The 27,500-nt window shown below is 39.5% G+C and overlaps 1 protein-coding gene across 10 annotated transcripts in view; it reads left to right on the forward strand.

The window, feature by feature from the left end:
* The window catches only part of ZNF536 (zinc finger protein 536), a 325,753-nt gene that overhangs the window by 76,674 nt on the left and 221,579 nt on the right, over positions 1-27,500 (forward strand). For 8 of the 10 annotated variants that reach the window (XM_090149294.1, XM_090149293.1, XM_090149296.1 and 5 more), the window contains one exon: positions 21,183-21,306. The gene's annotated coding sequence lies outside the window, so the exon portion shown is untranslated. Of the gene's footprint in view, positions 1-18,982; positions 19,125-21,182; positions 21,307-27,500 lie in introns of all 10 variants that reach the window. The other 2 variants (XM_090149291.1, XM_090149290.1) reach the window with 2 other exon arrangements.

Raw genomic sequence — 27,500 nt, forward strand, 5'->3', positions numbered from 1 at the left:
TGCTAGTTTCCTTCGTGGTTGAGTCCAGCAGTTTGCTCCAGAAAAGCTTTTGTTGCAGTGAAATACATATTGTTCTTACATCTTCTTTAAATTCATCTAACTTGTTTGAAGAATTGCAATATAGCTGGATGTTCAAATGTGTTGTTAACAAAATGTGCTTTGCCTTTTTTTTATATGATATGTAACAATGTGGGATTATGTCTTAAGAGACAGTGAATATGCTCCGTGTATTTGGATTCCCAGATATAATGTTAGCTTGTTGGGGGTTTTTTTAGTGTGAGGTTTTTGTTTTTTTTTTTTTTTTTGGAAACCACAACTTGCAGAACAATGAAGGAGTCTGCTGGGGGATTTTGAATAGTGTACTCTAAATAAATAAAGAAATATATGAGGGAATCTGAAGGCCTAACTATTGCTTGGATGCAGCTGTTTGTGAATCTAACGCCTGGTCATACTGACAACTACCTGGGACTAACAGGTTAATGTGGATCTTCCTTTAAAACTAATTTAAACTGAAGAGGAGAAAAAAGACATACAGTTTGCATATGCATTAACCTTGATGTGCTTTTTTCATTTACTATTTTTTTTAAAGTATCAACAAGGAGCTAAGCTCTGAATTATAAAATAAAAAACGTTTTATTCATGTGATAAGGTAGTTCTGCTTATGTGAAGTACCATGTGCTGCTGGGTTTTGGACATAAGCACGATTGTAAAACAAGACATACATGCTAAATGTCTGCTCTAAGTGAGGATTCACACACTATGTGATGGAATTTAGATTCCTAAATCTTCAGATGCTTGGTAATGTAAAATTCTCTTAAGCATCTAGGTACCTTATTTAGGTGACTGTCCTTGTTGGGTTCAGGTGGGTTCCTGTGTACCAGCACTAACATAAGAACCTGCTTGTGTACAGAACCTCCATGTTTTGCATAAAGGAGGGGCCTCAGGATTCAGGAGCTCAGCCAGGTGCCCAGTAGATATGGCAACACTCAGCTCTCAGGAGTGCTTTATTTGAATGTAGGCAGAAGTGCTTTATTTCATCAGGACTGTGGCACTCTAGGAAATTTGAGAGCGATCATATATGTGATTAGTTTTGTTTCTGCTCCACATCTGAGAGTCCTGTATATTAGGCAGTTGTGAAATATTTGGAAAACACACAACTGAAAGTAGCATTTCACATTGGTATGTTCCCATAGGTGTATTTAACAGTTAATGAAGGCCATGGGACTGAAAGCTGTTGAGGCAGAAATCTTATTCAGAGGAAGACTAGAGCTGTAGTGCTCTCTGACTCATTTGATCCTCCCATATCTCCTTTGGGATTCAACCATTTTTAAAAGGAATTACAGATAGCAGCAGAAGAATAGCTTTGTTGCTGGCTATTCAATCCATGGTGTTTCAACATAGGACACAGATTAATGTAATTTATTGTGTTGACTTTTGTTTTCTGGACATCTGTTCAATACACCCAAACTCCTTCTGTATAAGGCTCTGAGGAGCCATCAGTTGGTAGCAGTTATAAAACACTGGGCTAGATATTCACTGGTGACTTAGAGGTAAAACTCTTTATGCATTGGATCTCTAGTGCCCTGAGCCATCCAGTTGTCTGCGTCAAATAACCCCAATGTGCCTTGTGTCAAATATTACTGATGTCACTATTGACATTGTGTCAAAAAATGTCATACCTAATGTCTGTCACTGAAGAATGGTGGTAGAATCAAAATGTGACAAAAAACACTTAGGGACAGATGAAAGTACTGTATGTCTTTCTCATTTCCCCTCAAAGGGAACTAAGTAAATTGTGAGTGTCTACTTAAATTTTCATATGTAGCACAAGTAATTGTTTATTTCTAGCCACAGAGGTTATACATTTAAATTCCCCAGAAATATTGGTAAATATGTGACATTAGTAAATTGGTGACATTACCCCTAAAAAAGTTCAAAACTCCCCAAGTTAGCAGACATAGCTAGAGCTGGTGTGGAACAGCTCCATGTGTTCAGGCAAGGTAGCAAATAGCTGCAAATATACAAATGCAATTTGTTGAAAGATAGTACAAGATTCTGGGCCATGAAAAGTGTAGTGATGAAAACAGACTTGGTTTGGTAAGTTTTATTACACTTCTGGATATTATTTGGAAGTGCTGTCTCTGAGTCTCTGGCTCGCTGAGTTGAGCTGTGTGTCCTTTGCTTTCAGAAGCAGCATTGTGAAGCTGTGTTGCATTTGGAGGTCTCACAGCTGAGAACCTGCAGTCAGCCTTGGGCAGATGGCTGCAGTAATTCCAAAGCACTCCTTTAAAGTGATAATAATGAAAACAATGGAAGACTTTGAAGCAACATTCTACTCTGCTCCTAGAGCAGCTGCCTGCTGTTTTCTCAAGCAGATACCTTGTGCTGCCCTGAGAGCCTCATGACTTGTGTGAAACAGTGTCAGCTTGTTGTCCAGGCAGTTCATGTGGTTTGTTAGAGCCCCAAGGTCAAATCTTCTCAAGCAGTAACGAAGTGTTAAGAGACAGCACTTGATTTATCCATCAAAAGGCTGACGTATCATGAGCTGCTTCAGTTTTGTATAGTTTTTCATGAAGGAGTCGTATTCAGACAGTAAGCATCCTGATGCCTGGGTCAACCTACAGCTGAGCAGCTGTACCTTCAGCCCACGGGCTACCTGTACTGACTGCGGCTATCTGAGAGGCAGTGCTGACAAATCATGGAAATCCAAATGCATTTTTCTCTGGATCCCAAATGCTGGGATCATTTTGGGATTCTTAAGTATAAAAACAGTTTTTTTAAGTTTTGTGAGCTTGGAAGCCATGCTAATTTATTGTTTCTGAAGCATCTTTGTCTAAACACAACAACAAACAAAAAAAGAGAGGATGCTGGTAAAAGCTGGGGTGAAGGAATAATACATTCATCAGTAGAAACATTCAGGAAAGTGAATGCAAAGCATTTGCCTAATTACTGACACAATTGGATTCAACGAACTGATGACGAATATTATTTCTTGGCATCATTACACTAAATTCATTCCTTAAAATGTAGTCTTGCACACTTTACCTCTGAACTGTACAGTATTTTCAAGTTCAGTGCTGCCATTATTTCTCAGTTAAGTGAAATGGCTGATACTTAAGATTTTGTATATGAGTCACTTACTATCCTACGTTCAAACTCAGAACTCACTGTAGTGTGTATCTGCATCTCTAAATTAGTACCTCTGATCTCACTGTCAGGTTGTCTTCAAAGAGTGGACAAGTATCTTCCAAAGTTTTGCTGGGAACACTGTGTAGTCCGCATCGTGCCCCTGGAAGGCTCCTTTCCACATGCAGGCTCTTTCTGTCTTCATTGTCTCGTTCCCCTATCCTAAGAGTGATCTTCTGTTACAGCTTTCATACCTATGCCATTTTTGAGTTGTTAAAGAATATTAGAAGCTTATCCTAAGTCTTGACTTCCAAGGGGCTTAGAAGCACAGGAGATGAAGGAAGGTGCTCCTGCAAATCTCTGTTCCAGTCCAAGTCTTGAGATGGATCTGAAAGGAAGGTTTTCTTTCTATTCTGTAGCATTTTCAGACATAAGAATTTCTGTTTCATACAGTGATTGGCCAAGATTGCTCAAGCTGTTCTATTTGCATAAATAACATATACATTAGGAGATCCTACAACTCTGACCTTTTGGCATTCACCTATGCTGATGCAACTGTGGGTTAATCCTTGCTCCAATTAAAAGAAGGTCAAGAAAAGACTGAGCGGCAGTAGGAGTGGGTGAGTGAATGTGCTGGACTGAAATAAGTGAGGCTGTGCTTAGGACCCTCACTTATGATACTAGAAGCCAAATCCCTGATCTACCTTGTTCAGAGCCAGACCTGAATGTAAGCCTCTCTCATTGAAAGGGAATAACCTTACTTCTAAGGTTTTCTTTATGAAATCCTGGTAATACAGATTTGTTCTGTTCTTTGTAGGGTTTTCTGCCTCTGCTTGTCCTCTAAAGCAAAGGCATTTATTCTGAATTCATATCAATTCTACAAACATTAATCCCCATTAAAAGAGTTAATGGCTGGACTTAGTCTTTGATGCAGCCCTCAGCACGGTAAAGTAACACACTGAAGTTTAATATCCAAACACGGCACGTTTCCTTCCCTTTATAGTTATCTTTCTCAGATTTAGCAGCTCAGTAATGAGAATACCTGTACGACATTAATACTCTAATAGTATTTACTAACATAAATATTTGCTTTCTAGAAGCAAAGTTACACAAAATTCCTGAACTGCAGTCTAAGCAACTGTTGGAATGTTTGAGGTAAGAAAGCTGACCTTTGGGAAGATCAACATCAGGAAAACAGAGTGACCACTGTTTGTAACTTGTGTCCATAGTGAGGGGGCTTGGAATGGCAGGAGGGCAATCAGTGCACGCTGTGTCACTGTGGAACCTCAGTGGAAAGTTCTTGTCATTATAATTACATTGATAACAGAAAATATTTTGCATGAATTTCAGCATATCCTTGTACGCTCAAAACAGACAGTTCGGCAAGGTCTTTCTGCAACAGATAAGGAAAATAAATAGAAAGAGACCTTCATTTATACTAAATGTTAGGAATTGCAAAACCTGTGTGGAAAGGAAGACTCTTGAGTCAGCTTTGTTCTAAATGCTGATGAAGTTATATTAACTGCAGCTTGAAAGCAGAGCAAAAAATGTCTTTGAGAAATTATATTTTCCACATAAATTCTACTTCTTCTCCCTCAGATTATTAGGTTGCCAGCCATTATTCTCAAGTGTTCGAATTCAACATGCATCATAAAATACTGTATATCCATATATCCATGTTGCTGCAGTTGTTACCCGAGTGACAGCCCTGATACATAGCCCAAGCAGCTTTGATTAGGTGCGTAGATGACTTTTAAGTGATTGACACGTGTAAGAGTGAAGTTTCAGTCTTTCCTCAACTGGAGATGTTTTTCTAACTGTGGACAATATCCAGAAGTCCTCTAAAGCAGTAAGCCTCCCACAGGTTTATTTTTGGGACTGTTGTATTCAGGTGAGTGCGGATGTGAGCCTGGGGCAGTCTGGAACAATCAGGTGGTAGAACTTTTTCCAGGGTGAGCTTGTAGTTGAGAATGGAAATAGTCTTTACTTGGTTATAATGCCACTTCTGTTCCATTATTTTTATTTTAAGGATTTTTTTTTTTTTTTTTTGCAAAGGGTCTTACACTCTCATATTTCTCTCCTTAGCAAAGTAGTCCTACTTAGCTAATTTATTTTTCGGCTTTAAAACATCAGCATTTTATAGATCTGAATTTCACAATGTGAGGATGATTGCTACGTACAATTTGCAAAATTGTGATTAACCAGCCCCTGTTTCGAGTCAGTTCTCCCTAATTCACAAAAGGCTTCCAAGAATAGTCTGCACAAAATTCAGTGTGCAAATTGTAGGGCAGATTTTTAGAGGGCAGTTTAAAGAATGAAGTCCTAAGGGTTTTATCTATATTTATATCTCTTGTTAAACCAAACTCTTATGTAAATGTTACAATCTGTAAATAACAAGCCGAGCAGCTTTCTTAAAGGAAAAATTGCATCCACATTTTTTGAGATTTGGCTAAATTATTAACTTACACAATAGACTAATATACAAGTATATTTGGAAGCTACTAATGCTAGTCTGTTTCTTCATCTCTATTTTATGGATATTTAAAGGTTTAAGAATAGATAGACCTTTCATTTTCCAGTAAGAACTGCCTCAAATTGAAAAACACTGCCCTTAGTGATGGCTTGAAAAAATTGAGATAGCTTTTGTATACTTTTACTTTTTATAGCCATTAATGTTGTAGTAAATCTTGTATTATTGTATACAGTCTAGATTATTCTTCATTCTTTTGCCTTTGGACAGGAAAGAAATTACTGGCTTCCATCAGTGTTATTGGCAATCCCCATATTCTGACATCTGTTCCTTTCTAAACATTTTACCAACCTTGATGAAATGTAGTTTAGTGTTAGAAGCTGACTTGAAGAAAAAATTGGATGATAAAAAAATAACATTGATTAAACACCAGAAGTAATTTACCAATGACTATCAATATTTTGATGGCCACAGCAGTTTATTTCAGAAAAGCTTGACATTTTATAGAAATTTTAATCATATTTAATCTTTGAATTAAGCTGAATAAATGATTTCTCATTTTTTAAACAGAAGGATGAGAGACTGATTTTGCTCAATTTTAATCAAACTCTTTGAGCATTGTTCCTGTGAATGTTTGGGGCATATTTTATAGATAATGTACATCACCCAAATTAAAAAAAAAATCTTTTTTTTAAATACACAGTGGTAATTTTTTTGTCATTTGTTGTTTTGCCCTTTTCATGGAGCTGTGCCAGTGGAATGCTAGACTTAGATTTACCTGTGCTGGACCAGGTGCTGGGGTGGGAGGGTCCTGTTGGGCACTCGAAGGACAAACAACAAAGGTGACAATTGCCTGGTAAGTCACCAAGCTTCTTTATTAACTTACTTTATTAACTTTATTAACTTTATTATTCTTCACTAAGGTAAAGCAAAATAATAAAAGATGGGTGTAGTTGTTTTCTCTGGTATCAGGTGCAGAGCAATTAAGGTTGGGTGGTGAGTTACAGGAGGACTTTTGCAAGAAGTTATTGAGAGTTGAGGCAAAAGAAGGGGTATGCATTTAATTTCCAGGGTCCAATTTCCAAGCTAATTGCATTGTGAAGGAGTAGGGTATGGATAGTACCTTCTTGGCAAAGGAAGTATATGGGAAATAAATTGAGCTAAGGTATATGTTCTGATGCTGTTAAAGTGGTAGATGTATAAGAGGATGGGATAAAGAGTTTGTCAGTGTGATTAGATTTTGTTTTTTCCCCAGAAGCACTTAGCAGCAGTCTCAGCATAGCTGCTGAAATTCATGTTTTTAACTTTGGACTGATAATGTTTGGGAGCAGAGTTTGGGCAATGTTTAACTGCAAGAGACATCTGGATTCTTGCTGAATCTTCTTCAGAGGAGCCGTAATATTTCAAGGGAGGAAGTCATATTTCTCCAGCACTGTATAAGTATACAAACCATTGAGGACAAAATGAAATTGCAGCTCTTGATGAATTCACTCAGTCACACCAAAATTGTGAGAGGTGGAATTACACTTCTACCAGTAGGACTTCATAGGACTTCAAAGACTGGTGATGATTCCCTTATCTTGAAGAGTAACTTGAACATTTAGGGTTCAAGGTTGTTGCCAGAGACTTGTTTGCTCCATCTTTATGTGAAATTTTAATTTGAAGGGAAATTTTCCTAACAGCTCTCCTTTAGAAACTCAGCATTTAATGTGTAAACAGTTTTCCTTTCATTTCCAAGAAGTCGTGTATTGTTAGCAGAAACTGAGTGGTCTAGGTTAAAGTGGTGTGTAAACTGACAGTTTCTGGATTCCAGTATTCTGTGCTAATCATAAAAAATTCACACATTTCAGCCGGAGACCTCTCAGCATGTTTTATAAATTCATCCAAAGATGAATGAATTCTCATGGTTCCTTGCTGAGGATATTTAGTAGAGAAAGTAAACATTATAGACAAAATGTCACTTTTTAGAAGTGCATTGTTTTTCTCAAAGCTGATTTTCTTCCTGGAAGTACATTGGCTTCAACTGTGCTCACATGTACCCACAAGGTTTGCAGCACGGTGGTTTGGAGGCAGTGTGGGGAAAGGGGGTGACCTAAGCTGGGATCCAGGCCTTTCCTGGGGCGCAGAGTTAATGACTGGAAGTGGGAGACAGATCTTGTCTCTGTCTTCCTCCAACAGATGAAACTCGGTTGTTTTGACACAGCTATGTTTTACACAAATGTTTGGAATAATAATAATTAAAAAAAATAAATCCACACTTTAATTTCCAGCTCTTAGGAGAAAAAAAAAAAAAAGATGGAAGAAGGAAAATTATCACTCCGTAGTCACATTTATCATCTCTTGTTCAAGGATGGAGAAATGAGGGGAGAGAGTGAGTGGTTTCCCTGGGTGTCACAGAGCCGACAGCAGGAGCCTCCCCAGGACCTGGGAGCCCAGGCTGAGCAGGGCTGTGCTCTAATCGCTAGAGGTGTCTGCCCTCCCCTGTCAGACCCATAGCGCCTCATAGCCTCCTCGTACCATCTTACAGGCTGCCTTTAACATATGGTTTCAAATCTGTTGGCGTTCACCTGCTCAGATACATGTACAAACTACTAGTAGGAACTACATAAATATCTAACAGATGCACACGTTCACCCTGGGATTAATGCATTCTGGACTCGGACCCGTCAGCATCACACCCTTTCGCAGTCGCATTTTATTTTTTCACTTGCTCATGTGGTGTACACCTGTGACATGCTGGCGATGCACTTGCTTGCAGTGAGAGAGCCCCTCAGGTTCAAAGCTATCCTTATATCTTTGTTCCCGTACGGGTGAACCTTTTGAGGTTTTCTCTTAGTGTTCAAAAGGTTTTGAGCGTGGCATTACATCTTTAAAACCTATTCTGACCCTCTTTTGAATATGCTGAATATAAAAGCAGAAATAAAGCAAGGAAAACTAGATAAATAGATGCAGGGAGACATCATAAGAAAAAAAAAAAAAGCTTCTGAGCTTGCCAATATTACTTCATGCTTTTTATTGCGAACCTCTACACTAACAATAGACCACCAGCTCATGCATCTGGGTGTGTGAATTGAAGGTACACTGAATGTGTGGGCTTTCCAAATGTGGCTCAATAACTGGAACACCTGTGCTAAATAACTTTGCATTGATTTTATGTTATTATTATTACTATTTTTTTTTTTTATTATGATATTTGCGGTCCTCTTTTAGAACTCCACATAGAGGAAAAAAGGACTTTTCAACTTCAGATGCAGAATTCTCACAAGATTCGATGGAAGCATCTGAAAATCACAGGGATTTATATGCACTAAACAAATACAGCTATGGTCATAGATGGAGGAGAGATTGTTCATTTTCTGCATCCAGGTTTGCTAATGTAGGTTGGCTCTGGCTCATCTCCTTGCTGTTCTGTCCTGTTTTGTTTCTTTTAATTGAGCAGTTGATGTTTCAGTAGCCAAAAACAATAACAGAAAGGTTAGGAAAAATAGTGGTATTATGTAAATGTGAATCTTAAGCTGAATCACCAATATCAAATCATTAATATTTGGTAATTCATGGCTGTTTCATGAAATGAAATCAAGGAATTTCTATAACTTTAATTCTCATCGCTACAGAACCATGTAGTTGTTATTGGTACTAATATTATTTGGAGATACACATTAGGTTTAGCGTTATGGGTGATGTTGAATTTCAGGGGGAAAAAACATTGCCTTTTGCTGCCAAGAATTTACTGTAACGTTCTGTGCTATGAATCTGAGAACTATAAAGTTGGACATCATAGGTAAAATATAAGCTTACTTTTTGGTCAGCTTGTCAGCAGCGTAAATGAATCCAAGGGTTCGTCACAGGGCCAGTTAACTTTTTGTTCTGTAGTGATACCCAAATGTAAGGTTCTCTTTCATCTAAGTACCTACCAATTTATGTCCGTAATTTCTATTAATTCTGAGTCTCTTTCTTACATTGTTGTTACTTGAAATGGAAAATATTGGTTACAGTCCAAAGGAAAAATTTATAGCCTGTCACTGTAGCCTTGTGCTATTTTAATACAATAATACAAATGCATTCCCTCTTTGTGATAAGTGTATTTTTCCTTTTACTTTCTCATGTGATGCTGAGACCCTTTCCAGACGTGCTTTGTCTCTGTGGTGCCAGGGATTATAAAAGCCTAAGGAGCCTTCAGGGATATCTGCTGACCTTTGCAGCAAGGGGAGCAGGCTCCCTTGTTCTGTCCTAGTCAGACTGGGACATCGTGGAAGGCGATGGGGCTTGTGGTGCTGCTCTGTTAGGTCACCTGTGCTCTTGAGATTGTTCTCCAACACGCCCTGTAGGAAGCATGGCATCTGCCAGCGTTGGGGAAAGAACAAACATTCCCAGGCCAAGTGGTGTTCCTGTGGATGTGCATGGTGAGAAGGAGAGGGGGCTCAGAGCAGAGAAGCGCTGTGTGGTTGGAAAGGAGACCCACTGGACAGCGTTTTCTTTCCAGCAATCAAGGGAAGATGGGAGTCCCACAGCAGTAATGTGGACTCCTCTAATTACCACTTCCAAGTTATTAGCATCTGGAGCCCTTTTTCCCTTTCCTATCTAACAATTACAGAGTGGGATAGATTAACGTGTTGTGGAGGCTGTATGGGGGACTAAGTTTCTCACTGTTGGCATGTGGTACTTTGCTGAAGTGGACGCTTTCAGCTGAAGCACTGGGTTTTTACCTGCTGTCGAATCCCACACAGTTTTCTTCGTAGATAATGATTCGATTACCACCCAAATTATTTATTTACTTCCCTGCCCCCACCAAAGAAAAAGAAGCACATCTTAAAAAGCCAAAGAAAACCAGTCGGACACATGTTTTGCAGATGAAGAATCACGTCCATAGTAAAATGGGATCCATATGTATATTCTGGATGTGATCATCAGTGCTTAGTTTAGCTTTGCCCACATGCCAGTGTGTGTGTGCTGCTGCCGAAAGCTCAGAATTTTCTTGCTAAATCACAGACAAAATTTGAACTCGGGGTTGCGTTAGAGTCATAAGTTCATAGTTTTCTGTTGTTTCTTTCCCCATGTATAGTGTCCTTTGTTTACAACCAAAATCCTCTCTAGATTAAACTTTAAAAAGACTCTGTGATTTAATGGACTTAGGATCAGATTCTAACCTCCAGCCTGAAGAAAGCCTGACTGCAGCACTCAATAGCAGTAGAGGATTGTTTGCAGTTGTGAAGCAATGACCGCCAAACATTATTTAGAAAAAAAGATGCTGGGACTAATTTTTGCATGGATTAAATATTCAGATGAACGTTAAAAAAAAAACGAGTAACAATAGATGGTGACACATGCAAAGGGTAAAAGAAATTACTACCATTCCAACAGAGCATTGCACTTTTTTAAAACCGTAAATATCTTTGGAAGAAAACTTTATATAAAGAACTATGCTGACTTGAAGTTATCTGTTGCATATGTCCTGCAGAAGGTTCTGGACAGATGGAAGATTGTCCTGCGTAAATCTGTTTGCAGTTTTAAAAATTTATACAGATAATTGTTTTTTCAGTTCATCTTCCAAGTTTGGGGCTTGTTTATGCTTATACGTTAATTTTATTCCTTCCTTTCACTTTCCTCCTAAATCAGAACAATCTTGTAACTGTAAGATCAGATCCTTGCTATTGCTCAGGTACTTCCTCCTCTTCTGATAGAGGAAAGCATCTGTGACTCCAATGGCCTCCTGAAGACTGGAAGTGCCATCGCTGGGGCTGTCCCTAGGAAGTGGCTGAGGTAGCAGAAGTATGCCACTGCCCTTCTCTCTCTGAGGATGCAGCTGGAACAGGGGGACAAGCTTTTGACTGTCAGGTTAGTTCCCTGTTGAATGCAGGTAAAAGAATGAATTAGCCAGAGAACGGTCCCGAAGCTTGCTCTACTCTACACCAGTATTTGTTGAGTAATCTGAAGGCTGTTTTGTAGCGCAGGGATATTTTGCCATCACATCTCGGTTGTTTTCAGGGCATGAGAAGTGAGGTTCAGATTATAAGTGTGGACTGAGCAGTCCTGTGTCTGCACAGAACTTAGATGGTTTGGGGGTATTAATAGTACATAATATAAATAAAGCAAATGTGAAAGCAAGTAATTATTCAAGCAAAACATAGATGCCTTTAGAGCATTTATTTTCATGATTTTGTCTTATCATTGCAATCTAGCTCCTGAAAGATAAAGCAAACTGCCTGCTACAAGCACTTCATTATACAGTAACTTTTAGACCTTCCTACTAGAGCTTGATGATCAGTTACTTCATAAGGAAAATGAACTGTTTTTCAAAAGCTGTGTTTTATTTTTGTTTGTAATTATCTCCATGTAAGTCTTCAACTTTGACTCTTGAGTTAGACACGCGTGCACACTGACTTGCTTGAGAAAGATCTGTGACAGCAGTCACGTGGCATTTCCAGCCCATAGTTGTTCTCTGAATCAGTCCCTGAGTTCTTGGCAGTTCCAGCAAACCTACAACAGGCTGATCTGAGTTTACCTTTGGGATTCAGAACTCAGCTCAGGTTTTCATGTCATAGACCACGATTATTAAAGCAGGAGGGAAGCACGTGTAGCTTCTTGTTGTGTTATCTTTTATTAGGGAGCAATTTCTTAAAACATGAGACCCATAAACAGAACAGCATCAGCTGGATGGATGGTTTGTATGAGTGTTTTTGTGATTTGTTCCTATGTCTTCTCCTGAATGTTCTTGTTAAGTTCTGTGGCTTAACAATTGTATTTCTCAGATACTTAAATGGAGTGTATGTTTCACTCTTCTGTCACGTCCCGTCCTTATAAATGTATGGAGTTGAAGTTTTAGAGAGGAAATGGTTACGCTGAGTTTACCAAGGTGCTGTTGTTTGCAGAAAGCGCAACCAGCTGCGCTTCCTGCCCAGTGGCCCACATATGTTATCCATAACAATATTAAGAAATTTAGAAAGATTTTTTATCTCTAAGTAATGCTTTTAAAATCTTGTTGGGATTCCATAAGAAGTCTAAACATCTTATGTACCTGAGATTATTGTCTGTGCATTCACAGTGGATCTCAGGGAGTTTTTTGGGACTCTATGCTATTTCAGGACTAGGACTACAAAAAGCACTTGAAAATAAGGCTAAGATGGATCAATCCAGGCAACATTTTGCTTGGTAAAAGATTAGGAAATATCATGACTCGTCCAGAGCCAGTCTGTGCAGAAACTTCAAGAAGGTCTTCCCTCTCCTCTGGACGAGCACCTTATCCGCAAGGGTGCTGCTCATTCATCTACAGATACATTCGTGCTCATTTCTGGAGAAATGTATGTCTGTGCTTGCATGAATGGTGAGTATGAAACCTAGGTTTCAAATCTTCATATGGGTGGTGAGTGCCATGCTGGGAACCAACAGGACCTCTCTGTCAGCTCAGAATCCCATGGTACTGCGTGCAGCCCGGCCCTACTGTGCACCGTCAGAGGACTCTGCCAGCAGAGCAGTGGCTGATAAAGACAGGCAGCAACAGCAGCAGCAGCGCTGGCCTTCTCCACAGCAGGGTACCACAGATGTTTCAGATAACAAAGTGAGCTTCGCTGACAGAACATGTGTGTAATATATAAAATAATGGGAACCGAAAGAAAAAAAACAGGGCCACTCCAATCCACCCATGTAAAAATGTTTTTTATTTATAACTGAGCAGCTGAATACAAATGTTGTTTGGTTATATAGAAGTGGAAAAAAAAAAAAAAAAGAAAAAAAAAGAAATACCAGGCTGATGTGGATGAGAAACTGTGCATGGCTTCTAGTAAAACACTGTGCATTGAAATCTTTTTCTTGTCCCTTGGGTGGGTCCAGATCTTCAGCTGGGGTAAATCAATGCAATTTTAGTTCCTAGCAATTACATGCTTTTCTTTTTTTCTTTTTTTAACCTCCTCAAAAGATCCGACTATGCTGTGGTTGTGGGGAAATCCTGTGGCCAGAGTTTCCTGCATAACCTTATGGAAAACTGAGAAGCTTTCTACCAGAACCAGCTCTGCAGAGCAGTTGCCACCCTGAGTTTGTCAGGGTGGACCCAGGGTGGAGAAATGGTGATGTATGGTAGTGGCTCCAGCTGCCAGAAAAAAAAAGCAAGCAGTTCTTATGTAAGATAATTAGTTGGGAAGTGGAACCATTACAGCAAAAATCCCTGTTTTGGTGATAGGGGCTTATGATCTACTGTTCAAATGTCCCAAAGAAGTAAGTCTGACCTAATGGGTGAGGAATCTGAGTGAAGGAGATTTTGGGGGGCTTTCCTACATCAGTTCTAGCAACGTGAGCGAGGAGCAGGAATGGGGCATCCAAGAAATTGCCGGGTCACCCAAAAGGGTCCACTGGTATCTATACTTGGTGCTCCTGTACTGGGGTCCCACGTGGCCAGCTGAAAAAGGGCTGGAAAACAACCAGGAGCAGGAGGCATGGGCTGGGCTGCCTGCTGTTTGCCCATGTGCCCATAGAGGATGAGCCAGCGCAGGTGCAGGCAGCTCGATGGGCTGCCTTTGGAGAGAGAAATAGGCAATGGGATTCAGAACAGTGGAACAGGAAACTCCTATCAGAGGCTAATAAATGTTTCCTTTTAAAATGGGGAGATGCTTATGCGAGTCCAGATACAAAGGGAAAGTAAGACAGCCCCCAGAGGAATCACCGAGGTAATAAATGTACTTACTAGGGCAGTGTGTGCTGGAGCGAGGCAGAAATGGGCTCAGACCAGAAGAAAATTAGAACCTCAAGTACAAGCTGAGGCAGGCTGGTCAGATGGAATTCAACCCTATCCTCTGAGACAAGTGTGTGTGCTGGTGCCTGCCTGCCTTGATTACCTGGGACTGGCATGGCCGATGAAAAAGAACAGTGTGTTATTTCTGCCACCTGTCCTGTCTGAAGAAGTAAGACATGCACATAGAATATGGTAACCAGCTGAAGAAGGGTTGGGCTCTCTGGACACGCACATCTTTATGTACAGGTTGTGCTGCTCCTACTGCGTTGTGGTGGACCGGGGTCTGTTTGGCTGTTGTTGACACAGAGCTCAGCGCCGTCAGGTGGCTCACATCCTTTGGGACTGGCTGTAGGGTGATGGCTGGGCCAGCACTGTGCTGCACGTACTCTTGTATCCTTTATTTTATTCCGAATACGATCATGGAAGTTGTGAGAAGAGCACACTTATTTACAGTAAAATCAACATGAAACTGGAGACAAATGGTCTGTAGTGGCTGTCTCTGAAGCTGAAATACAACTACAACAAAGTTGTGGCTGTATATACGTAGTGGTCACTTCAGCAAAGCTTGTATTTTCACTGGTCCAGTAAAGCAGGGTATGTAAAAGCAGGAGTAGCCTATTGCCTTCTTTCATGGGAAGAAGTAAAATAAATCCTGATTTGAGCATTGTCTTATAATTGAGATCCACATTAAACAGGCCAAGGTCAGAACTCTAGACAGAAAATGCTCATCAAGCTGCCCAATAAGATACCTTTATTCAGCCAAATTGGAAAACTTGTGTGTTACTCAAAAGATCAGAATAGAATCCTTACTGAGCAAGGTTAGGAGGGATAGAAACAATCGGCTTATATAGAGTATTTTTACTTCATAGGAATGTGGTTCTGATTGCTGAAAATGTATCCCTTGCATGAAGTACAAGTATAATCCTATGCCTACTTTGCCCTTTGAGTAAAAGTATGCTTAATAGCAATTTCAGGGAAAAAAAAATCTATTTAAAGCCTGTTGAGCAGAATATCCACTTTCAGAGGGAAACTATAAGTGAATAATGTTAATGGAGTTCTGTTTTGTAAAATGCATAGGACAACTAATAGAATCAAGCTACTATAATAGTGGATGATTGAATTACATTTAAGAGAGTACCTAATTTATGACCTTTAAAAATAGTTTTAGAGCTGTCTGCTTGATAGGTTTTGTAAATCCTAGACCTCCTTCATACAAAAGTTTTAGGAGTCTCATCTCTCACTTTATATTATGGTCAGAGGACCATTTGTGCTATTGTACGTCAGCAGTTCCATTAAAATATTTAAGTAGGCTAATTACTAAAAGAAAAAAATTGCCCTCTGGAGAAAATTATTGTACCTGTTTATTAGTGTGGGAGAAGTTCTTAATCTGGGAGTAAATTCTGAACAAAAGCAATGAACAATGACCAGACCTAGAGCCTCCTGAGAAAAAGGAGTTAAGCCTTATAAATACCGATTAGTGATTGTTTTTCCCCAAAACAAAAGTGTTTATTTTCTTAAAGAAAAAAAACAAAAACACTTTTACATAGCTTACATCAATCACTGGCATATTATGTAAAGGAACATGAAATTTTACACCCCATCTTCCTCTCATTTATTTTTACTTTGCTGTGAAACTCTTGATGCAGTGTTACCTTGTGCGAAGGAGACTCCCAAATTTGTTGCATGCTTTATTCAATTTCTTTGCATTTTATCACTTTTAAAGAGATGATCACTCTTGCAGTTATTTTATGTTGCATTCTTTGGGAACGTAAAGAAAATCTGGAAGCCGTTCTATGCGGCATTGGGATTTATATACAGATGTTGTGTGCAAATACCCTTCTAAAACTCTGTTAAGTTTTACATCGCTCCTTAAAACATCCTACAATTTTGTTAGCTTTTGTGCTGGAGAGTTATGCCTGCTGTGGTGTCATTCATTGCTCATCTTAAAAGAAGGCAGAGAACAAAGGTGGAATAAGCTGCTAATCTTTTGGATCAGCCAGACGTTATTATTCAGTGGTATATGGGAATTTAAGGCACCAGTCCTTAAGGGCGAGAGGTGCAGGAGAGGGGCTCTGGGGCTGCCAGCAGCAATCACTCCCTTGCAGCATCCTGGTTGTTTCAGCGTTGGTGCGTCATGCTGTCTTAAATGTGGCTTTTGCCTGCTGGGTGCAATGGAGCTCTCCACAGAGCATTGCATTTCCAGAGAGCTTCAAATGGAATTGGCTAGTTTAAGAATGCTTTTTTTTTTTTTTTTTAATATTTAGCAGTAATTTAGCAAGAAAGACCCTTACACTTTATAGTTACTGCTTGCCATAGAGAACAGTGTCATAATTCTGCCTGGGTTCCCTTTGAGGTAACCTCAAAATTGACCGCTGCAGATTTGGGGCAAAAAGGCTGCGCTGCATGTACAATTAATGGAAAGTCTGGAAAAAGGCAATAAGATTTTTGTGGTCAATAATATTTACAGTTCTGGGCTTTATAATGTAAAGTAAAACTGTATTGTTTTACAGAGAAGCTCCATTGTAGGTCAGCCCTTGTCTTAAGCAGTCACTTGAAAGTGCCCCTTTAGAATTCCAGTACAGTTTGCCCTGATCGTTAGTTAAGGCCCATTTCTGCCACGTCTGTGGTGTTTCACAGCTCCATATGGTGGTTGCTTAAGGCTGATTTAAGAGTAAACAAGAAGTACAGGATTTCAGTCCTACAAAGGTATGGCACTGAGTCTACAGAAGCGAAGAAATGCAGAGCAGGAGTATTTCCTTTATTTCACACTTAATACGTTACGAATCAAGTAGGGAGTCTCACTTTTTGTTTTGTCCCTCTTGCTGGTTATTTTAATACTTTTTCCAAGGCAACTTTGTTTGCAATTGCTGATGCTCTTCTGAAAAGGAAATTTCTCCACCTCCTGTACACTCAGTACTTGCCACAGGGAGAGCTTCTGGCTTTGCCCCAGACTGCCTAGTTTGGAAGCTTTGACAGGGAACATCTCTGGAGTGGCGAAGAACATTTTTCAGCATATGAGAGAGAATGTCAGGTTAAAGAATCACAAACAATTTATAGTTCTCAGTTCCTGTGAAAGTTACCAGTGCTTCCAGTTTCTTCCTCCCACCCTTATTTGCAGTTATCAGTTATAGAATCTTGACTTAATATTGTTAATTGCATAGTAAACAGAACAATATTGTTTGCCTCAAGACAGATTACCATTTCTCATTACGGAATTCTCATAGACCACAAATCATCGATACCATCTCCACCAGTTATAATAAAGTTTATCTTCAATCTGATAAAAAGCATGTACTGAATAATAACTGTTGCTCTTATTGTAAGTGGTTTGAAAACATGCTTTTTTAAAAGCTGGGTAGCACTGGAGTTACAATTCTGAATTTGGCCTAGCAAAGCAAGGTGAGAGGCATGGACATAAATGGTCAGATCTCCAAATGCTGCCGTGTGTAGGGTTGCACTTAATAACAGGTGAACCTCTTACTATTGGCAGCCAACTAAAACCACCAGTCCCACTTCTCCTGTGTTCATGTGAGTTGGTACTTGAACCTGATATTTGGTGTGTTATGCATTTTCATCTTCAGCTTATTCATGAAGAATTAAAGTGCATTTAGATGCTGGCAGAAAGTTTATTTCCTCAGTTCAAATTGCAGTGACCCTCAGTGGTCTGAAGGCTTCTGGCTCCATCCCCAAGATAAGTAATTAGACCTGCAAAATGGCAAACACAAAAACTAAGTACTGGCTAAAATCAGGTCTCGTTTTACTTGTCTCCCAAATCCTTTCTATCCCTTGTAGTTCACTACCACTTGAAGAAACTAGTGATGAAGATGAAGAAGAAACTATCTATTTCACACGAACCACCAGTATCCATAAAGGGAATAAGGCAGAAGTACTGATACAATGCTTTTCAACTGTACACAGTGTATAAAGTGAAAATCCTTCAGTAGTTAATTTCCAATCTTCCCCATTGAATTTAGGTACTCTTTAAAAGTTCAACTTTTTAGGCCTAAAAGTTTTTGAGTTATGTGTACTAAGATGAGAGCAAGTGAAGCGTTACATAAATGTGCTTAAGAATAATATCATTCCAAATGCTAGCTTCAGCTGAATTTTGCATTTTCCTACCAACTTTGGTGAAGATCAGGCTCAGCCAGGAAGTTCAGCTCTAAGTACAAACTTTCTCAAAGCCTAGCTCTGCTCTTGACTCAGGATAGCACTGGTGTGTGGTAAGAAGTGCTAAAATTTTGAGCCAGTATTAAAATTCAGGGACTTTATAAGACAACTGAAAATATTGTGCAAGTCCAGCAGGGTTTGGGTCTAGGTGTGTGAGACTGTGATTGAATCAGATCCTAGTTTAATTCTGTGGGGAATGAAGGATTCAGTAGGATTCTGTCAGAGTGGAACCCCAAACTCATTAAAATATTACAATAAAGTAATTAATGCACATGGCCACTAGACACTCTTAAAATGTAAATTTCACAGCTGTAAGAAATTAAATTTGTTTAAAAATAACAGAAGGCTCAAGTACAAATTATGGAGTAAAAGCCTATAAAATTTCAAACTTGGTTTTAAGGCACAGATTTTTTTTATTTTATTTTTTTTTTACTAGATCATTTACTTTAGCACTAGCATTCAGAAACTGAATTCTTTGTCTGTCTGTTCCTCTGAAGTTGTAGCCAGGCACCAGTGTAGAACCAGTGAGCCAGGAAGTTTTCTTATCAGAAGGTCAGAAGAAGAGTACAAGGCAAATTTTTCTTTAAGTGCATCTCCCATCAGAGTCCCGTCTGTCTTCAAGAATTTCTAGTCTTGCAGGTACAGCAACAATATTGTGAAATTCATTGTATGTTGGTGTGAGAAGTTGGCACAGCTGGGAAAAGAGGTTTTTCTCTGTTGACACCAGGTATCAAAAGGGGCTGGGGCCACTGCTTTGTCACTACATGAAAATTTTGGTTGATGTGTGAAGAACTTGAGCAATTTGAGTTAAGTCAATGCCACTCCACATCAGAGAGGCTAAGAAAATTAAAACTCTGCAGCATTCAGGATGGTGCAAACTGGATGTTGCAGGGAATGCCACGCCTGTCTTCTAAATGTAGAGGTCTAATCCTAGATTCTCTGACACTTTCTCACCCATCAGTGTTTACAGACATGGGCCTGGCTATAATGTAAGAAGAGACTTTGACTAACAAATATCCCACAGAGCATGTCAGTCTGTTTACATTTGAAGCAACGTTGAAATACAGGGATCCACACAGGCTTCTTGGCAAACAACTTCAGCAGAGTGCTTGCTTGGTCGAAGGAAGGAATTTTGATCAGAATATATTCCAGATGAATCCTCTTGGAGATCTACTGTAAAATTTATGCTACGTGCATAACTATTAAAAAGTTTGGATTATGACCCCTCTAATGTTATTTTAATGCTATTTTTTAAATGTAATTATAAATCAAATTATATTTGAGATCTGAAGCTGACAGTAGTGAGCTGGAACACTCTAAGAGCTGCTTTAAAAATAACCCCTCTCAAACTTTATTAGTGATTTCAGAAGGAGGTGTGCAGCTTTATCCATGCTGGTTCTGTCTGAGATGAGAAAAGTAGCTGTGTGCCTGCTATGTTCTGTTTTCCTGAGACATAATACAGAATTTTTTATCTTTACCTGGGAATGACATTTCCATAGTCAGGAAACATTGGCTTCTTTGAGCTAAAGCACAAGGCAAAAAAAGGAAAAACAAGTAGGAAAAACCAGGTCTTGCTATAGTGGGAAACCCAAGCAACCATAGGAAAGAAATATGCTTAGAGATTGTGACTGTCATTGTGGTCAGTGGAATCTGCTCATCTGAGCAAAGGTATGTATGCACTTGAGAAAGTGGGCTGGAGAAGAGAACAGAAGGACAGAGCTGAGAGGATATAAGCTTTAAGCAGGGTTGAAATATTCTTTTAAAATATCTCTATATAGATTTTGGTGACTTAATATATATAATTCTTAAGTAGACGAAAATATTTCCATTACATACTCTTTTAACTTGCCTAAAAATTAACTAATCTGCAAAGATAGTGCATTAGGTACTATTTAATTCAATTTTCCTTTTATGTAGAGGTAGTTTAAGGAAGCAAAAAAACTGGGTAGGTAGATCTGAACAAACAATTTGTAACAACTCCTTTAGTTACATGCTGAAGTTTTTCTTTTCTTGTGAATGTGCAAAGTATTTATTCAGTGGTTACTTACAGAACTCTTCAGTGAATAGTGCATTTTCAGAATCTTTATTGAGTTTTTTTTGTTTGTTTAGATTATTTATAAATTTATGGTCATAGCTGGTTACCTAAATCATGTTATTTCTTCTGTTCCCTGATTGCATGAGTTACATATTTACTTGATTCAATACACAATGCAAATTGTAAGCATTACAGCTGAACATACATCTAACAATTTTTGTCTGGTTGCTCAGTTATGTATATCAGCCAGAAGGAGGGAGGGGACACGCCACACGACCTACTTAAGCAGCTAATAATTTTAAAAATTTGAGGTTATATCTTCAAAAGTACACCTTTTGACCACGATGTGTAGATTATATAAGTTAAGTGGTCTTAATTCTATTCCCTGATTAATGGTTGATGCAGCTACATCTACAGAATAGAATATTAAATTCAAACTTCAATTTGAAATTTGAAATCAATGAATATTTAAGCATTTAAGCATTCTAGATGTTGACTGTGAAGACATGCTAATATTGGTACAGCACATATGCTTCACATTTTGCAGACAGACAAAACCAGAAAACAGTTATGTATTCCTAATGCTGTTAACTCCAAGTTTTACTTTGAATTGCAGTGTTTATTAGTATCTACTCAGCTCTCTCTTTCACCTTATTTTGCAGATGGGGAAACTGAGGCAAAGAGGTTAAAGGGCCTCTTCCAGCCACGGAGTGTATTGATGTCTGTTCCTGTTCCCTAGACATGTGCACAGACTACTAGACTTCACTGCTCTGGCAGCAGCAGCAGGTAAGATGTTGTACATACAATGTGATTAATTCTTTAATTGACTTATATATATTTCCTGGAAAGGTGAGGGACCCTCAAATATATGCGTGTAAGATCTCTGTTTCAATTGAATCCCTGAAAATCATGTGGAACAGATTATTCCCTGTTGCAGGGGTAGAAAGAGCATAGATTCAGTGGTGTGTGCCAACTAATAGCTAAAATGTATCTGTGAATTAAACAAACACCTTTTCCCTGACAGTAGTTAAACAGCTGGTGTTGTGGGATGAGGGCCTTTTTTTTCCACCTTCAAATAATGCTCCTTGTGGGAAGAAAGCCAAGTATCTATGACTTAAGATGTCATGTTGTTGAGAACACAGGTGACAGTGGATAACATGAATGTGAGAACATGTTTGGAACTTGCTCAGAACTGTGTAGGCTGTGTTTGTAGTGCAGTTGCTGCAACTCTTGCAGATGTGGTCATTTTGAAAGCTTCACAGTGCAGCAGCATTTCAGCATGTAATGTTGGATCTCCAATTTCTTAGAAAGCATTTTGGAATATAAAGCGTTCAGGAGTTGCAGTTGCCCCAGGCAGTGCAATGTAGACACAAGGATTTTGCTCCACAACGTTGAAAGCAAAAAGTTCTTCACTGTGGTTAAGATTTTACATGAGCAAGGATTATAGGATTCCATCCAGTGCGAGTAGAGAACCCTAGACAGAAGGCCATATGCACAAGTGGAAAGGGCACTGCTGCAATTCTATGGCAAGGTTGGCTGCATTAGTTACTGGGGTATGGACCCTGTCACCCTTTCTCATAATGTGAACGGCCTTTCTTGTAAGGATAACACAGTTTAGCCATGAATTAATCTGGATTCATTTAAGAAGTGTTATCAAAGCTGTGTGCCAGATCTCTACTTGGCGCAGGAGTAACGCCAAGGGATAGTCAGCATCCCTCTGTGCGCTGACAGGCTGCTTACTTTTATTCCCCACACGTGGAGTCAAAGATGGAGCCCAGTAAAGAACAAAAAGATTTTTGCCTTTGAGGAGTTTTCTGCCTCTTCGCCTCAACAGGAGTAAAATTCTGCACTAGATGGTAGTTCTGTGTATATGGGAAGGAGGCAGAGCTTGGATATAGAGTTTGGCCACAGGTTCCTCAGTGGAGTGCATTCTCACCAGAGCCTCTACTGGAATGGTGACTGAGGTCTTAACATCTGACTCAGTGAGAGACAAATCTGTTTCCCAAGACTGTAGTCCCTAAGCAGTAAGTGACAAGATCCCAGAAATAAGGCGGAGCTTGGTAAGAAAATCTGATGATAGCTGTCCAATAGGAATGTAGGTAGATTAAGGAAGGAATGATGACGTCTGACATTCATGTTGTTTCTGGGAAGTTTCCAGATCAATCATCTAAATAAATTTGCAGCCTATTCTGCCTATGTGCTTGCAACCCCCAAACTGCTAGCATTCTGTAAGTGAGGTTTATTTCGGAAACTATTTCAGGACAGTGCATAAATGTACTCAAATGCTTGTAGCTAAGTGTACTGTACTTTGCTGTATATCAGGTTCTTCAGTTTTTCCTGTATGATGTAAATAGACTTGTGATGTAAGCATAATTGTATTTTCACTTCTAGAAGAATGCAAAGTCTGTCTTGGCACTAAGTAGTTTGATAGGTTTGTTCTGCTTTATTTAAATATGCAGTTCTTTATTTAAGACAGAATTTTTTGTACCTTCTCTCAGCATTCAGAGTAAAGAATGTCCAGAATTTTAGAATTATTGTTCTCTCATATCTGGGTAAGGATGCATGCAAAGTAAGTCTGTGTACACTCCCTCCTTTGGTATGCAATATACAATCTATATTTAACTCTGTACATACACAGTGCAAAGAATCACAGCATAGCAGCTGTTTGGTGGTAGCAACATAGGTATACAGTCAGAAAAGAACTTAAGATAATTGCTTAAATGACATCTCCTCCAAAATGCTAATCTTCCTGTGTGGAGTACCCATTGCAACAGGCAACATGAGCATTTTTATGTTCTGTGTTTTCTGCTGCCATGCACTTAATTCTGCTCAAACCGTATCGAAGAGACTTGAGGAAAAAAAAAAAATCAGCCATTAAAGACTTGCTCTTTGTTTTTTCAATCTGTGACCCCAGCAATCTCTTTAGCAAGCCATGGTTCAGTAAACTGGCACACAGCAGTAGTTCTACAGTGGAAAAATCATAAAACAGATGGAAGCTTTACATTTTTGTTTAGTTTTTAAGAGCAGTTTTTATAACATCGCTTAAAATCATTCTGATGCATCATACTGTTTACACTTAAAGCTTTGTAGCTAAGATGTTTACACTATAGAGAATGTTTTAAGATATTTTATAGTTATGATATTTAGATAATTGGCAAGAAAAAAGATAGTTTGTTGAGATTACAGTGATGTTGGTAACCGTGAAGTAACTTATGAGTCTCAATAAATATGTCCAGTTCGGTGGAAAGTACAAACTCAGTTAAAACAACACAAGAGGGAATATCTTTTTAGTGAAATCATTTCCTTTTCTTAATCAAAAGATGACAGCCACAGCCTTAGAACTCCCATCTGTAATGCACCACTCCACGTATCTGCATACGTAGCTTTTCTTTTTATGATTGATAAAGTTATATCAAATCAATCAGTTAATATTCTGCGTAAGTTCAGTCGAGTTATATACAAAAGTTAACAACGTCCACGTTCCACGAAGAAGTGGAAGTGATCTGAAGTGAATCCCACTCATTTTCTCGTAGTACTCCATTTTAAAGATAAGTACATGTGGCTGTTTTCATGTAGAATGTCTTCAGAGCTTAGTTTTGGAACATTAAAAAAAAAAAAAAAAGTCCCCAAAAATGCATTAATCAAAAACAATAACTCTTTTTAACTTTTGTAACTGCTCAGAAGTGAAGTATGAAATAGTCTGTGTGTGGGCCACAAATGTTGGGAATGCAAACATTTCACAATAAACATGTTTAAATGAAAGTACTTGGCTAGATATACTGGAAGATAGTACATGTTGGGTTAATTAATGCATACTCCATAAAAATAAACCTCACTTTAAAGATCTGACCAATAAAAATCATTAGTATATTTGGATCAGATGTGCTGATGGATGATTTTTGTGTATACATTAAAGTTTTGTAAAGCGAATTGTCCTTGAAAAACCTAGAAACAGATTTCAATTTAAAGTCAAAACGACCTATTATGACTACTTCGTGTTCTCCTATAGTGATGTGATGAATAATTTCAGTTTTATCTTCAATACTTGCAATTGATTTACCATTGATAGCTTTAAATTTATCATTTTAAATGCACGAATCGCAGCTACATAGCAAGAAACTGTTCAGTTTCACAGAAATTGTTTGCCGGTAGAACACAGTATCTGATTGTAGGCATAATCAAATTACTGTACATTATTTTTCTTCGAAAAACTTCCTGATCTTAAATTGAATCATTTGAGTACATGAATAAAATTTTACTTAAAAAAAATAATCATCCAAGGGAAGTCATACGTATGTATATAAATATGTGAACTGGCTTTGCACTGTATTGTGCTGTTGATCCAGTTAGAAAGAGCGAAGCAAATTTTGCCCATCTTCCATGCTGAAGAGCGTCTTTCTCCAAACTGCTATCATTAAAGGCTAGGTGGTGATCAGTGCTTGACAGATGTCAGAACACAACCCAGCTAATATACTGAGTGTAGATAATCTCTAAGAATGCCTATTCTGCACCCCTTGGTCTAGGAGTCAGTATTTGAGTAGAGTAGAATCAAGCAGAATTTACATAGAGACTTTTCTAAAAATGAGGTGGATGCATTTTACTTCAGTCCCTCATCCAAAAATACATAACTCTCAAAAGCAAACATAATATCAACAGGACATATTTTTTAATTTGCAGTCAAAATACAAATTAAAACCTTCCCCCATGGTTCCCTGCAGCAAATGTTTGGCGAATTGTGACAGCAGCAGTAGGTATAAAAGCATTTGTGCATAAGAATCTTTGTATCTCTGTGGTCATATTGACTTAGTTAAAGACCTGTTGTAACTTTATCAGATCTGTTCTGTTGAATTTACAAAGTCGGTACTCTTGCATGTGAGAACCACCTTTGCTCAAAAACCTTCATCCAACATTACCCTGCACTATACAGTTTTAGGCATTCTGTATTTTAACTCATCCATTAGTTACCTAGTTTCCTGTGAGCACTATAGAGGATTTAGAGGTGAGGTGATAATCCTGTGTTCAAATAGGGTGGGATTCTGTGGAAACTGGGAAATACATTAGATGGCTGCAGAAGTCCGACAGTCAAGTCTGATGTTGCTAATGGAGGGGAGTGAAAATGGCTGCCTGGTGCATAGTAGATAAGTATGGAAAAGGTCTGCAAATTGCTAGCAGACAAAGACAAGAAAGCTTGGATGGGGCACAGCTGAAGAGGGAAGAACTGGAGAGAGACAGGCAGTTGAGAAGGTCCTGATATTGGCAGGAAACACGATCTGCACAGCTGTATCCGTAGCTAACTTAAAACTGACATGACTTTCTTCAGATGGTGATATATATCAAACTCCTCTTGAAAGAGGGAATAAATGTTTTACCAAAATGAAAAACAAAAAGACTTAAAGCTGTTTTAAAACAAACTTACAAAACGCTATTTTAAAGGCGGTGGCTATACATGCTTAGAAATTTAGTTCTAGTAAGGGAGCTGCTGCTCATGGAGGTAAAGAGTAGGCAAAAGGCTGCAGCTTGTATTTAAGATACCTTGAAATAACCTCTAGGTAGAATACACACTTCTTAGCAACTTAGAAAGGCATAGAGAAAAACAAAGGCATCTCACAAATAGTTCACTGGCTTGCCTTGGTTTATGTAGTACATTTTGTAGACGTGACTGTGATTTAAATATGTTGGGAAGTCCTGACCAATGTGGTATCCTGGAAGTGGCTCTTGGGCATTTATCATACTGAGATCAACTGTGCTATACAGCACTGCTGCAGATGCCTTTAGCCAGCTCTTTGTTTAAAGTGGTTGGGATATTCTTGGTGGAAAGTTCAGAGTCACCAGTGATCCTGAAGTCTCGGCTGGCACAGATTAGTCCCTGGATTTAGGAGCAGCAGAGTGTTTTAAGCACTAAATCCCTGCCTTTCCCCTCTAGTCTTGTTCCAAGCTTAGCTGATTACAGGTCCAAACTTACAGATTTCTAGCTAACGAAGAAGCTGCTTGTGTGTATATATATATTTAATAATATATATATATAATTGATGAAATGATCAATATGTTTTCTTTATAAAGAATAATTACGTATAATAATACCACTATTGGCAGTTTAAGCTAAACTAAAAGTATAAAGTTTTTTCAACTCTGAAGGATGAGCTCAGTGGTGACAACACAATCAACTAGTTGGTTAAAGTTAAGTTCCAGTAAATACTTAAGGTTCAGTCCAGAAGTGCTAATTCCTACTGTTTTTGGGCAGTCAGTGGCACTTTTTGAACTAATTTGTTATATGTCCAGAGCTGTGCTGAAAAATTCAAGGACAGGGTGGGCACTCTACACCTCCTGCACACATACAGGTGCGGTTTTCTCCCTGCTGTCACCCCAAAGGTGGGCATGGAGTACATCTGTTAAAATATGCCAGGTGCTCCGCCGTGACACGTTTGAGGCGTGGGCTCTCAGGACTGGTGGGGGCTGAACTCAGGGCTGTTCTCCAGAGCTCAGGTCTTGGTGCGGGTCTGAGGGGGCCTGAGCAAGTCGGTAGTGAGAAGAGGGGAGAACAAAGCTGTCCTTAATAGCGTGGGGCTGCGTCAGCGGAGGGGCAGGCTGGGTGTTGGAAAAAGGCTCTTAGCCGGAGGGTGGTGGGCATGGAACAGGCTATCGGGGCAGCGGTCACGGCCCGAACTGTCACAGGGCGGAAGTGCTTGGACCGCGCTCTAAGAAACGCTGTGGTTTCAATTCTGCGCGGTCCCGTGCGGAGCCAGCGCGCGGGGATTGCGGCGGTTCCCCTTCCGACCCGGGACGCTCCGCGACTGGGGCCGTACGAGGCGCGCGGAGGCAGCGCGCACGGCCCGCCGGGGCGCCCAGCAGCAGGTGCCCGCCGCGCCGCCGCCTTTCCCAGCCGAGCGCCGCCCCGCGCCCGCCGTCCCCTGCCCCGAGGCCTCCCCGGGGCGGCCGGTTGCCGCGGCAACCGCAGCGCGACAGCCGGGCGGGCGGGAGGC

This window comes from Phasianus colchicus, chromosome 13, assembly GCF_987193195.1.
Source record: "Phasianus colchicus chromosome 13, bPhaCol1.hap1.1, whole genome shotgun sequence".
NCBI lineage: Eukaryota > Metazoa > Chordata > Aves > Galliformes > Phasianidae > Phasianus > Phasianus colchicus.